Source organism: Gigantopelta aegis, chromosome 6 (assembly GCF_016097555.1).
Source record: "Gigantopelta aegis isolate Gae_Host chromosome 6, Gae_host_genome, whole genome shotgun sequence".
Taxonomy (NCBI): domain Eukaryota; kingdom Metazoa; phylum Mollusca; class Gastropoda; order Neomphalida; family Peltospiridae; genus Gigantopelta; species Gigantopelta aegis.
The window spans coordinates 18,581,791-18,594,241 of record NC_054704.1 but is presented as its reverse complement, the minus strand read 5'-3'; positions in this window follow the sequence as shown (position 1 = coordinate 18,594,241).

Sequence of the window (12,451 nt, the reverse complement as noted above, 5' to 3'; positions counted from 1 at the left end):
ATGTTTAGATTTTTTGTTAGTATGGCAGTAATACTTTTTGAATATGAAACTGACCAACTTAGATTTTTATTATATTAAACTTGTGTAAAAAATGTTCATATCTATTATAGACTAAACCATATGGCTAGAAAGTAACAAAATTAAACTCCACAGTGTTCTCGCTGGGTGAAAATTAAAGGAGGGCGGCCGGTCGGCACCACACCCTTAAAAAACCCCACAATAATAAACGTTTAGCAAAAAAAAAAAAGAGGGGGGGGGGGGGGGGGGGTTAGTTTGGTTATCATATTGTTGTGTGTTGGTAGACTTTGAGAAAAGACATACTCCTTATTTTGCCTACAAAAAAGTGCAAAGGGGTTTATAAAAAAAAACTTTTAACTGAATGATATCGGTCTGACATTCACGGGCAGTTCCGGTTTTGCTGGACCGATCAAAGTTTTAATATTATTATTTTTAATAAAGATTTCAAGATATACGAAAAACAATAAAGATGTTTGTAAAGTGATCTCCTAATGTCAGATACATTTTTGTTATTTCCATCTTCATCGAATGAATCGATCGCTGTGATAAAATATCGCCAGCTGATGAAAAGTAGTTTCGTTTTTGTAAAGGCGGTGTATATATTATTTGGCACTCAAGATAAATGATTTTAATGATAAACACTACCACTTCCGTTGTTTTTATAAGCGTTCATATCCCCTCAAAATCAAAAGTTTACAATATTTTATAAAGATCTGCTTAATAAACAGAATAACAGAAAGTAAAAATCAACAGTTTCAACCAATTATATCTGCAACAGAGGACAAAATATCAACGATAGTTAGTGGAAACAAAAGACAGAATGACCGTTCTGATCACGTGACAAATTTGGAGCCAAATAAGAGGTTTTTTTTTTTCAATCGGAGATTGCCGAATCCGTAAAAAATAAAATGTTTTCATTGCTTACATAAAATATAACTTTTATTGTGTCTATCAAACATACAAATGGAGACAGATATTGGACAAAATAGAGGCTGTTAAAAATACTGTTAAATTACGTTACGGTATCTGTCGTAAATGTTTCGTCAATTGCTTTTTCGTACACAACGCGGCTTGTTTCCTTTGATGTTCAGTGTGCAGACTGATCGTTGTTTTTTGTGTGGGAAAAAATGTGCATTTGGAAATAGCGGAGATGGGTGCTGGAAAATAAAGAGGGGCGATCAAAAATAAAGGAGATGGCTCAAAAATAAAGGAGGGCGGGGAACGTGAAAGGAGGGCGGCAAAATGGAATAGCGGGGCGGGGCGCCCCGCTTAAATGGAGCAGCGAGAACACTGCTCCAGTACAAAATAAAATGTATTCTTCTCCCTTCCCCAAAAAATATATTTCAATAAATTATAATGTCTATCTTTCAGAATATCTGTCCTTCCATGGCAGGATAAGATCAAAAAAATCTTACTGCAGACACGCATTGCTATTATGATTGAGGTGACCTAGTGTTAGCTATGCGCAGTATACCGGTAAACAGCAATATAAATTTTGAACAATATGTATCTCGATGTTTTTCTAGCATACCGGTATATTGCGCTTAAATATTTTGTACGTGTTTGTTTTTGAGCCCACACACAAAAGCTAACCAGTTTAAGAAAAGAAACATTGCTTCACTTGTTTGGAATGAATCTTTATTGACTGGTATATCATTTTATAAAGTTATACAAAATGTACATGAAATTGGAGCACCTTATACATTTTAATAATTGAGAATTGGTCTTTATATTTCATTCATTTGAACTTATTTTCATGCCTATATCCAATTACGGTTCAAGCACGCTGTCTTGGGCACACACCTCGGCTATCTGTCCAGGAGAGTGGGCTAGTTGTTAGTAATTAGAAGAGGGTGTAATGGTCTTACACCTACCCATTGAGTCATTAAAACTTGCTCTGGGTGGGAGCTGGTACCAGGCTGCGAACCCTATACCTACCAGCCTTATTTCCGATGACTTAACCACATATTGTGGTATGCATCGCAAATCGGGTTCCTGTATCTCAATATATTGCAATACGAACATTTTGGCAACACCCATCTCTGCTAGTTTTTCTAGGAATGTTCTAACTTTATTATAAGACATGCAAAGCAATATATAATATGCTTTTTTCAATCACTGAAGACATGAGATCCTATGTCCCATAGTTAGTACAAGTGTTCTGATGTTCTGGATATACCCAACAGTTGATGTGAATTTGTGGTACTGGAGTGTCGTTAAACATTCATTTATTCATTCAGAACCATTTATATAAGTGAGTATACTTTAGTACACGTGCCCAGTGTTCTGGATATCAAACATTTGGTAATTCTAACATAGTATGGTCTCCAAGGAAAGAACACATACCATGGCCTTCATAAAATTCCAGTTGTAGAGCACAGGTTGGGATGGGAAAAACTTACTACCAGTTATTTGTGGCTAGATATGTACACATGCACACTGAATTGTAAGCCAGCCAAAAAGAAGTAGTTGCCGACGGAATTTAAACCCAATTTTGAGATTGTTTTGTTTTTCTGTATTTACCGAGATGGCGTGAATACATTATTTTGAGCAGCGCATCAGTGTGATTCCAACTCCATAGTTAAAATTGGCCGACATGGGCCAAAGATGCACGTCAGTGTGATTCCAACTCCATAGTTAAAATTGCCTGACATGGGCCAAAGATGCACGTCAGTGTGATTCCAACTCCATGGCGAATTACCATACATTTTAATATATATTTACAGTTTTTATCTTTTCCCCTAGAAAACATTAAATATTGATGTAATGATTGTCAATATTCTCTGTATGCAGAGAACATTAATTTCATAAAAAGTTCACAGTTACTTGCAAAGTGTAAGTCACATGGTCAAATTAAATGGTGCTTCATTAATTTCCAGGTGTATATATTGTGTGTAATCATTGGAGTCTTTAGGAGAGAATCTCTGTTCTAAATTTAAATTATTTTTCAAAAATCTATAATAGAGAACAATTTGAACACACAACTGACTGGACTTGTACACTGTAAACAAAGACAACATTTTAGCCCACGAGGCCACATAATTGTGTCATCCAATGAATAATATTTAACTTATGCCTTATAAACCTGATACTAGTGACAGTAATGTATTTAGACATAATACAACAAATATTGTCGATGCTAAATCGGAAATCATAGATTATATACTACTCAAAAGAATTTATGGGTCAGACGATATTTTCGACATTATTTTCTGAATGTCAATTATATTAGCTAGACCATAATGTCACGCATGGTATTGTTCCATTTTGACGAAAGTGGGTCTAAGCAACCCATAAATGAATTAAAATCCACTGTCATTGACACTGTCGACTAGTTCTAATGGCGAAAACATGCTTACATTTGCACGTAAATTAGGGCGAAAGCGAAAGGTCTGCTAAGTGCCCATTACTTGCTTTTTCACAAAGCGCTTCATTTGCACGCTTTGCATGTGTATTCCATGTTCCCAATGCTAAATTTCCGTATAATTGGAGCTTGCGTTCGTGTACGGTGCACACTCCAAATTCGACAATGGTACGACGTCAACTGACTATCGAAGATCGAGGAAGGGCTTCAGGATGGCAATACGCAAAGAAATGTTGCTCTGAGACTTGGTGTCAGTCAGAGTGTCGTTGGCCGACTGTGGCAACGGTACCAAGCAACGAATTCTGTTCGAAATCGTCCACGTTCGGGAAGACCCCGAAGCACTACAAATAGAGAGGACCGCTACATCACCAATATGGCTCTACGTCAACGCACAACCACTGCACGCCGATTACGTGACAATCTGCGGACTGCGACTGGAACTCGAGTGTGATCAAACCATACGCAATCGTCTGAGAGCCAATAATCTACGCTGCCGTCGCCAGGCTGTTCGACCACCACTCCTACCACGTCACAGAATGGCCAGACGTCACTGGTGCACACTTCATCTGCGGTGGCAACGTGTTCAGTGGGGTCGAGTGATGTTCACTGATGAGTCCAGGTTTAGTCTCCAGTTCAATGACGGTCGGGTTCGTGTCTACAGACGTCCTGGGGAGCGCTTCGCTGACGTTAACGTTAGACAACGTCACCAGTTCGGTGGTGGCAGCGTCATGGTGTGGGGCGGCATCTCTATCCACCACAGGACCCCCCTCTATGTGGTGGATGGCAATCTGAATGGAATCCGCTATCTGAATGAGATTATCCGGCCGTTGGTTCTCCCAGGCCTTCAGCAGATTGGCGGCGGGGCAGTTCTGCAGGATGACAATGCCAGACCCCACCGCGCCAGGGTGGTAACGGACTTTCTCAGACAACAAGGTATCGCCAGGATGGATTGGCCAGCATATTCGCCTGACTTGGCCCCAATAGAGCCGCCTGTGACGAATTAGGCAGGAGAGTTCGGGATAACCATGCCCCTCCGGCCAACCTTCATGATCTGGGTCAACTTCTTATGGCAGAGTGGCAGGCCATTCCCCAAGAGTTCTTCAGACGTCTGATCAACAGCACGAGGCAACGATGTGTCGAGTGTATTCGCGCCAGGGGTGGATTCACACACTATTAAACGAATGTTCTAATGTGTAAAATCCATGTTTGACAACCTTCAACTTTGACAGCATGTCATGTGACTTTCTTGTATACAGTGACGTTTATTTGTGTTTTTTTGTAAATATGGAACAATAAATTAAATTTTTGGTGTAGTTTACATCATCAATCTAATACACTCTGAAACTTATTTGGTTATAAATTTTTGACCCTTAAATTCTTTTGAGTAGTATACATTTAGCATGTATATCACACTTAATACCAACCAGAATTTACTGGCCAAATTGTTCAGGTTTGGTCCACAATGATCATGCTGTCATTTTAGGTTATTGGTTTTGTAAATATTTCTGGCCATTTTTTTTCATTAAATAATATAAAATCGTAGCTAATTTGGCAGTCACATTACAAATTTAATTAATAATAGATTATGTTGGAGAATGCACTCTAAAGTTAAAAATTTATATGAATAATGGATTAAGTTTGAGAATGCACTCCAAAGTTTGAATTCATGAAGTAACGAGTCCTGTTAAAACGTGCATTCTCCATTATGGAATGGACGTTAGTTCACACATAATGATTTTTCAAAGGAAATATGTAATGTATGTAATTGAAATAGAACCATAAGTGAGTATACCTTAGTACACGTAACTGATGTTCTGGAATATATTTCTCAATCAAAGACTTAGGCCATATATATCTGAGGGAATATTGTATTTCATTTGATAATTATCACAAGGTCATATATATCTGAGGGAATATTGCACTTTATTTGATAATTAATAATGTGTAACCTATCAGTATAATATCAACTATCATTAAGTTCAAAATTTGAATTTATTTGGTGTTATTTCAACAATCCAATGTGGATAGTTCTTATATCAGTACACTACACAGGTTAGACATTATCAAATGAAATAGTCTTCTTTTTGATATATATGGCCTACGTCTTCCTGAATGCGAAATAATTGTGTTCTGAAATCCACTGAAAACACCTCTCAAATTTCAGTTGCTTTTGCTATCGCATGTGAGGTAGCTATAAAACACACAGTGATACAAAATCAGTTAAAACAAATTATTGGACCCTTTTAAAAAAAAATAGATTTTATTATTATTATTATTATTATTTGAAGTTTATTTTTAAATAAACAGAATATACGTTCACAGTTCATGGAAGGTTAGTTAGGTCCCAATATCGATTGACATACCATAACCAATTAGAAATTATCTCACACAACTGCGTTTGGGCGATATTACTTGTGAAAAATGAGTTCATGCATCAAATTTACACTGCATGTGAAACAGAATACTTGTGCACTTAACGGTGACATAAGGGAGAGAGAGAGAGAGAGAGAGAGAGAGAGAGAGAGAGAGAGAGAGAGAGAGAGAGAGAGAGAGAGAGAGAGAGAGAGAGAGAGAGAGAGAGAGAGAGAGATGTTTACTGACAGCACTAGAGCACATTGATTTATTAATCATCGGCTACTGAATGTCAAACATTTGTTAATTCTATATGGTCTTAGAGAGGAAACTCGCTTTTTGTATTGGTCATAAGGGATCGTTTATATGCACCATACAGGATAGCACATACCACGACCTTTGATATACCAGTCGTGGAACGAAAATGGGCCTAGTGACGGGGATCGATCCTGTAGAGGGGCGGGACGTAGCCCAGTGGTACAGCGCTCGCTCGATGTGCGGTTGGTGTGGAATCGATCCCTGTCAGTGGGCCCATGGGGCTATTTTCCGTTCCAGCCAATGTACCATGACTGGTATATCAAAGGTCATGGTATGTACTACACCGTCTGTGGGATGGTGCATATAAAAGATCCCTTGCTGTTAATCGAAAAGAGTAGTCCGTGAAGTGGCGACAGCGGGTTTCCTCTCTCAATATATGTGTGGTCCTTAACCATATGTCTGATGCCATATAACCGTAAATAAAATGTGTTGAGTGCGTCGTTAAATAAAACATTTTTTTCTTTCGATCCTATACTGACAGCACATCAAGCGAGCGCTTTACCACAAGGCTACGTCTGCGGGAGAGAACGACTCTGTTGTGCTCTAGTTTGGTGGAGAACTGTAGTACTGTTAAGTTGGGGGGGGGGGGGGGGGGGGGGGGGGGGCAGGGCATAGCCCAGTGGTAAAACGCTTGACTGGTGCGCAGTTGGTCTGGGGTCGATCCCAGTTGGTGGACCCATTGGGCTATTTCTCGTTCCAGCCAGTGCACTGGTATATCAATGACCGTGGTATGTGCTACCTTGTTTGTGGGATGGTGCATATAAAAGATCCCTTGCTTAGTTAATGGGAAAATTTGGCGGGTTTCCTCTCCAAGACATGTTACAATTACCAAATGTTTGACATCCAATAGCCAATGATTAATTAATAAATGTGTTCTAGTGGGGTCGTTAAATAAAACAAACTTTAATACGACAAATAGCTGTAACAAAGCCGACTCAGATGATCTATTTATAGCGTAACGAGGCATTCCCGGTATTGCACAACACCTAGCTGTGTTATAATAATATACTGAACACCATTGAAAACGCACCAGGGATAATAAACTTATAATTGGTATATTAATGCACTATAATTATTTGGTTATTCGTTTTTTTTTTAATGTAAGGGGTTTATCTGTTTAATTAACAACAGACGCCGACATCAAAATTCGTAGAATTTTATTCAGTAATGAAAACTAGAGTGACTATCAAAAACGAAAAGTCAGTAATTTGTGTGGTCACCTCTAGCATTCACACACGCTAAGCAGCGTGACGCATGAACAGAATCAGCCTCTGGATGAGGTTCTGGGGTAATCTCTGCCATTCATCTTGGAGTGTCTGCTCAAGATGCCTAACGTTGTGAAACTGACGTTGGTGGAGACGTCGTCCCATCTCATCCCACAAATGCTCGATTGGAGAAAGGTCAGGGTATAGTGCAGGCCATTCCAGGACAGGGGTGTTTGCATTAGCTAAAAACTGCATGGTTAATCTCACAGTATGCGCTCTTGCGTTGTCCTGTTGAAAGGTGTGCAGTTCTGGGTGAGCAGCAAACTGGGGTGCGACAATTCTTCTCAAGACGTTATCGATGTAATACTGGGCTGTTACCCTTCCATGGCACACATGTAAAGGTGTTCTACGGTGATAACTGATTCCGCCCCAAATCATAACACTTCCGCCTCCCCATCGGTCAGTTTGGACAACACACTCATCTTGATATCGTTCTCCATGACGACGCCAAACACGTAGTCGTCCATGAGCATGTCTAAGATGAAATCGAGATTCGTCTGAAAACAAAACACCTTCCCTCTGCCGTCTATTCCAGTATCGATGACGATTACACCAGATTAAACGTACATTACTGTGACGTTGAGTAAGAATTGGCCCAACGTAGGGGCGTCCAGCGTGCAATCATGCTGCAAGTAAGCAGAGTCGTGCAGTGTTTGCGCTAGCTGGACCACGTCTCCCTTGAATCGTAGGTGCTGTACTGGCAGCTGGTTGTGTGCGATCACGTAAATGTGTGCGGATGATGTAACAATCTTGTCTTGGTGTTGTAACCCTCTGATGGCCAGGTCGTGGTCGATGTCGAGTGGTCCCAGTTTGTTGTAAACGACTAAACAGTCTCGATATTGTTGAGTGAGGACATCTAAGACGTGCTATAGCGCGATTTGATAATCCAGCATCATACATTCCAACTGCTCTTTCGCGTTCTTGTGGTGTCAATACGGGCATTGTAATAACGTTTTGTCACATAAAGGAACAGTGTGACGGGACATGCTCTTAAATTTGTTTCGCCTGTGGCGATTTTAATTGTGTTAGAGGGCCGTGTGCAGTTTAATTGCACTTCAGCCCAGGTGGGCAACTTGTTACGTAATACTTCGCGCGATCGGGCATTCCAATATGCACTTAGTCCAGCTGTGGAGGCCATGTGGCGAGTAGTTACGTAATACCTCTGCGAGTGCGGTTTTTACAACCGTGATTTGGCGACGATGGCGTCAGTAAGTCTGACGATCAGAGAGAAATAATACCGCTTGGTCGCGGTGGAAATATCAGATGATAGGGGGAGGTACCGCCTTGTACCCCCAGGCGAATTCTGATTTTATAATAAATAGCTAGTTTTTAGAAATATCGAGAACCAAAAAGGAAGGTAACCCGGGGGAACGTGTCCGTCCGGACTGGTAAATATATTATTTCTGCTCTGTGTATAACCTTGATATGATTGATGTGACTTTAAATATTTTGATACTGTATTATACCAATATTCTTTAGACAGTGTCTTCGGTCATCTGACGAAGTAAATCGTAGACTTTTTGTTCTAACATTATATGAGTATTTGGTAATATAAAGCTTAGCCAGTCATCCTAGAGGACCTAGGTAAACTGTAGGTTATTGTCTTTATTGTGATAGGTACCAGTATTAATTCTGTGTTACAAGATTACTGAAAGAGTAGTTAAGGGTTAATTAAAAATTAACCAGTTAGGAATGGTGTTGTAATTCCTTTATTAATTAACTTCTCCTGGAAGCGTTTCTCAATTATCACACGTGTGGGTGTGGTGTAACGGTGAAGTGATTCGCATATTGTGTAACTAGACACCTAGAGATTAACTAATTAAGTGATCAGTTCTGGGTTGTTATTATTGCTGTTATTAATTAACTACTACGGCTGTACATTTGTCAGCGTAGATTAATACAGATTCCAAAGTGTATTGTGTTTTTGTTGTGTTTCTAGAGAACTAACGTGCTATAATAATATATACTTTATATAAGATCGTATCTCTGATCATACCTAGACGAGCCATACTAGGGTTTAACCACCTGTTACAGAGAGATCTAATAGATATACAGTTAGGAGAGATATTTTGATAATCGTGTTTTATTCAGTTACGGGAATTATAGAATCCCCATGACAAACAGTATAAAATTACAGTGGCTTTTATAGGCTGTGATCTAAGCTATCACAATTTGCACGCACAGTCACTTGTTGCACGTTATTTTTCAGAAGTGCGACATGTGTTGCGTTTTGGTGACTATCTCCAGATTGTAAGGTTTTATGATTTATTGATAAAGTGTTGTAAACGTTCATTATTGTAATTTCCTAATGGTAAAGTAATAAGTTCCAGAATTTACAGTTCACAATTTGTGTGCATTTTCATTAAAAACGTATAACGTATACAATACCATGGTGTGTTTTCAATGGTGTTCAGTATAGTAATACACTTCGAAAAGTTTCTAACATTCATAATAGACAGTATTCCAGGCTATCTTAATATGTAGGCTCACTCTGGGCTAAACTCATATTCCTTTCATCAGTTCAGGGCCATAGCTAGCGGGGGTGGGGGTGGGGGTTGGGTGGTAAGGGAGCAAAGGGGGGGGGGGGGGGGAATCCGGAAAGCATTATAGAAACTTAAAGAAAATGATCTTCTTAACCGTTTGAGGAGTTTTAGACTAATAACTAATAAGTTGCACCCCCCCCCCCCTCCAAAAAAAAGAGTCCTAGCTACGGCCCTGCAATTGATTACTTCATACATAACTTTAGAAGTATTTCCACTATGACCAGCTGTAGCTTCCATTTCTTTCCCCAAGAATGCTAAATAAAACCTAAATAACCTGAATAAATAAATCTGTACATACGTTTTTTCTATAAGCAGGGGCGATTGTGTGATTTTTCATGGGAGAGTGCAAGTCAGGAAAGGTAAATTCACAATATATTCAGATCTAGGGAGTTGGTGCACATTATGGGGAGGGGGGGGGGGGGGGGGGAAGGAGTCACAAATGTGTAAAAAGGACACGCTTGTGTTTGCCAAAGGCAAATGAGCCGAGCGTTCAAAGAGAGTGAGATCTATAGTGGATTCCGGGGCATGTTTCCAGAAAACCCCCACGAGCGGGAGTGGATCACGGGACCCATGTGACACCCCCTCCCCCCATAGGAGAAGCCACGGTGACGTCACATGTTTTGATCACGTGGTACCGCGTGAGCGCTGGTAGGCAAGAAACCAGTTGACAATACTGGCATTAGTAGTAATGAACAATCGTATGTTTTTCCGTCAATTAAATCAGTGTAGACTAGTTTTGATGAATGGTATTTTGTCATGGTAATTTCATACGTTGTTGTTAGATGCACAAGCCCTGTAGTAAGGATTATGAAATTAGTTTCATCAAATACAGTGGAAGCGAAACGTTGAACAGTTAAAAGCTGACAACAATCAACTTTGCCCATCCCACAATGGAGATCGTCATTTTATACAAGGTTTGTTGTACGTTATCCATTCGTAATACTAATACACGTCAGTATTTATTGAAATGAAAAATCGAAAAGATAATAAAATTTAAAAAAATAATAATAAAAGCCCCCACCAAACTGTGACATGGAAACAAAGATACCCTGTGAACAGTAGGCCTACCCAGTCAATCGACAAACAACGTTTTATGTAACTTTTTGTTTGTATTGACAGATCCATTATAGTGGGTACAACAAAAATCTGAATATATTTTATATTGTATTATGCCATAAAATATGTAGGTGGCTGGAGTATTTATATTTTTAATTAAATAACAGGGAGCTGTGTGTGTGTGTGTGCAATCAAGCATATATATATTGTTTCATATGAAAATGGTTCTGAAATATTTCCATTTATTAATTATATTATATGTTAATTATAATGTTTTACTTTTTTTTTATTGAAGAAGTGATCCACAGGTGTATTTGTAATGTGTAAGTTGATTTTTTAATAATAAAATAAAAGGTATAAACATTTCAGGGTGGGATATCAGATGTATTAAATCATTTGTTTGGGATTAAAAATAAATAAATAATAATAATAATAATAATAAAACTGGATATTGAGTTGGTGATAGCCACCATATTTTATTAAAAACATAAATTATGTTACATGCATTTATTATATAAGTTATCTGAATTTGTTTGCAGCAAATAAAGAAAGAAAAGGGGAGCTGATTGTATTTATAAGTATTATTGTCATCAGCGACAATTCAATATATATGTCCTTGACCAACATCTTGGGCTTACATGATACAGTCAAAAAATGCTATAGTTACTAGTACTAATATGTACACAATATAAAACTTTCATACTTATATATCATAGAAATTTACCAATTTTCATATTTTTTTCTAGGTATCAGTGATCCCAGTTTATGGACAAAAAGAGAACCGGCAACTCTTGGATGAAAAATGGGCCTTTCACGATGAATTAAGTTTTAGGGTGAATTAAGGGATGCTAACACTGGCATCAGATTCAGCGATTCTTTTCTACAGTATCTCATGTTTCTGTGCATAAGAGGGATACCAGAACTTTTTTCACTGACTTTCCAAACTACCATATGCAATATTATTGGGGCTATTCAGTATGTGATGAATGCATTGATAACACTTGGATTTAATCTTTTTTTTACCAGGATCTCTATTTTCTAATAAAAACAGACTTTACAAAATCATTAAAATTATATCGAGAAACAATAGACAACACATATTTATTATTTTCTTTTTCTATTATCATTATAAACCAATGATCAAATGATATTTGCATTGTGTTAATGTGTGTCTTAAATTAAAACATTGTATTGTTACCATTTACAGTAATTTGTTGTTTTAACCGGTTTATTAATCAGGTTGAAAGTGATAGCCTTTGAAACTGTGCCTCTTGTCAAAGGTAACTGACACTGTTTTAGATTTGAAAGGAAGGAATCTTTTATTTAACAATACACTCAAGTCATTTTAATTACGGATATATGGAGTCGGACATGTTTAGGGATCACACAGATAATATTAGGGAGGAAACCTGCTGCTGTCACACAATGGATTACTCTTTCCGATTAACAATAAGGGATCTTTGATATGCATCAGCCCACAGACAGGATAATAAATAGTGTAGCGTTTGTTACACCAGTTGTGGAGCACTGGCTGG